The sequence below is a fragment of the Lactuca virosa genome, chromosome 1 (genome assembly GCF_052849685.1).
Source record: "Lactuca virosa cultivar CGN04683 chromosome 1, Lactuca_virosa_CGN04683_v6, whole genome shotgun sequence".
In the NCBI taxonomy this organism is placed as follows: Eukaryota; Viridiplantae; Streptophyta; class Magnoliopsida; order Asterales; family Asteraceae; genus Lactuca; species Lactuca virosa.
This window is the reverse complement of record NC_136426.1, coordinates 126,229,636-126,232,502: the sequence shown is the minus strand read 5'-3', so window position 1 is coordinate 126,232,502 and position 2,867 is coordinate 126,229,636. Positions and strand designations below refer to the sequence as shown.

Below are 2,867 nucleotides of genomic sequence, written 5' to 3'. Positions count from 1 at the left end.
ATAAACATTAAAATATACTGGACCATTGGTCAGACTGGACTGTATTATACCCATTAAAGATTGTTTCCAATTCATATTACGACCATCTCGTAATACAGCTAAAAAACTTTCTGGTAAACCTTGTAAAGTTAAAGGTTTAAAAGCAATTTGCACTAATCCTATATGTAAATAACTATGAGTATATTGATATCTATGAATATCCTCATATGTTAATAATTTAACAACCATATCATCTTGATTCATTGTTAAATTTTCTTCAGTTGTTTTAACTGATTGTATAAAACCTAATTCTTTAAAAGTACCTAGCTCATATAAAACTTTTGGTTGTATTCTAGGAATTGTCCATTTGTTTAGCAAATCTAATTGTTTTGGTATTTCATATTCTTCATTCATTTGATTTTTAACATTATTTCTATTATTCCTTTTGAACATGTGAAAATTCATTTGGAAAATAAGTGTTAAATAATCTTATGAAACACATGGCTCTGATACCAAAGTCTCTAGATTAGATTTTCACATGTTCAAAAGGAATAATAGAAATAATGTTAAAAATCAAATGAATGAAGAATATGAAATACCAAAACAATTGGATTTGCTAAACAAATGGACAATTCCTAGAATACAACCAAAAGTTTTATATGAGCTAGGTACTTTTGAAGAATTAGGTTTTATACAATCAGTTAAAACAACTGAAGAAAATTTAACAATGAATCAAGATGATATGGTTGTTAAATTATTAACATATGAGGATATTCATAGATATCAATATACTCATAATTATTTAAATATAGGATTAGTGCAAATTGCTTTTAAACCTTTAACTTTACAAGGTTTACCAGAAAGCTTTTTAGCTGTATTACGAGATGGTCGTAATATGAATTGGAAACAATCTTTAATGAGTATAATACAGTCCAGTCTGACCAATGGTCCAGTATATTTTAATGTTTATCCTAATTTACAATTATCGTTATCTGATGTTAATATATTAGATGCTTTAACTTTAAATGTTAAAACAAATGGATACAATTATATGTCAGGATCTGAATTAATATGTATATGTTATAGGATATACTATAGGCCTTTAAAAACAATGAACCCTAGGTGTAAAAAAACTAATAAACCTAATAATGAAACTATTTTAATAGAAAGTAATTTTGATATGTCTAAGATAACTACTAGAAAAGCTATTAAGTGGGATGAAATAGATTTCCCAAAAAATTGGGTCTTGGAGGGAGCGGTTCCTCCTCAACCAAAAATAAATAATAAAATTACAAAAATTATACAAACATCGGAAGGAAGAATTCAAATAGAATTCGATAATGATGATGAAAAATACCTCTAATAAGAAGATGTAGATCAACTAAATCATTATATTCTCATATATCACCTTTAGAATATAGTGATCTAGTTGATCTACATCTTTTTTCATGGTTTTATGGTATTAATATAGCAATCTTTCATGGTTTATATTTTTGGCCCAATATTTGAATTTCTTACATTTTATCAATATGGTTTCTTTTATATGGTCTTTTTTTCTTTAATTTGTTGTTATGGTATTTAGCCATTCTAAATATTTAATTATTTTTCATTTTATATAACATGATTTGCTTTTAGTAAAAATGTTTTTTAGTTTTTATAAATAACCTAAGATATATCTTATTTTCTTACGGTATAAAATGGGTTGCACATTGACCCGGCATTTCATTTGAGCAAACTTTTTCTAGATTCATCCGAGGTCAATATCGTAATTTCGTGTGATTGTTTAACCCTAAGAGGAGCAGCCTATATAATGAAATGAAGCACTCCAACCCCTCAAAAGTCAATCCTGAATTAGGTCTGCTAGGCTCGCCGCTATGGATCTTATCGGTAATAATCTTGTGGTCATTGTTTCAAGTACTCTTCTACGGATAAAAGCAACTGATTGAGGTTCTGTTTTGTATTTCTGTATAGATTTTCTCAAATTCTGTTTCATGCTCTGCAAATTGCATCATCAAAATCGCTGGTTAATGTTCATAGAGGTTGAAAAAGTTGATCTTGTAGATGAATTCGATATTTACTTATTGTTTTCAATGGATTTAGTTGGTGAAATATTGAAGATTGATTTTCAGATTTTTTCAGCCGTGATTTCTCTGTTTAAAATGGTCGGTCTAAGCGGTTTATGATTTAATCGGATGACACAATATACACCTAAGGTAAGGTGGAAGATGCATAGGGTGTTGTCAAAATCATAACCGGTAAATTGTTTTTTGTTGTTGCAAGAAAGGTAAGGTGGATGAGCGCAAACATTTTGTTAGGAAGATGCGGAGGGTGTTATCATCTAAAGCCGAGACCGTTATTATCCTTATATTCGAATATCCTTATATTCGAATCATTTTAACCTTGCAACTATTAAAACTTATTTTTTGTTTTGTTGTTCCGTTTTTTGTTTTGTTGTTCCGTTTTTTGTTTTTGTATCGATATTATTAAGGGCGTTGTCAAAATCATATTTATATAAATTATTACATATTTTGTTATTATCTTTTGTTTTTTGTGTTTGTTAAAATTTGGGTTTAGTGTTTAATGTTTGTTTCTTATGATAGTACTTATTTTTGTTGATTGAATGTTACATGTTTTTAATGAGAAAATCATCTTAATGAACTATGAAGCTATGTTTGACGGTGTTTATATATAAATGCTTTATTAAGTAGATTTTGATAATTACATTTTGGTCGATGTTGGAAGGGAACTATTACTCATAAAATGTTTATAGTTTGGAAGAAAATGAGGTCTTGTTAGTTTTAAATTGAAAGACATTTATTTGAATTCAATTTGATTTGATTTGGTTTGGTTTTACTTTTTTAAACAAAATCATTATAAACCTCGTGATG

The 2,867-nt window shown here is 27.9% G+C and overlaps 1 long non-coding RNA gene across 1 annotated transcript; it reads left to right on the top strand.

The window, feature by feature from the left end:
* Positions 1-1,824: 1,824 nt before the first annotated feature.
* Positions 1,825-2,516, top strand: LOC145106484 (uncharacterized). Its single transcript, XR_013707587.1, has 2 exons — positions 1,825-1,866; positions 1,951-2,516. It is a non-coding gene; the product is annotated as an uncharacterized LOC145106484 (long non-coding RNA).
* The last annotated feature ends 351 nt before the right edge of the window (positions 2,517-2,867 follow it).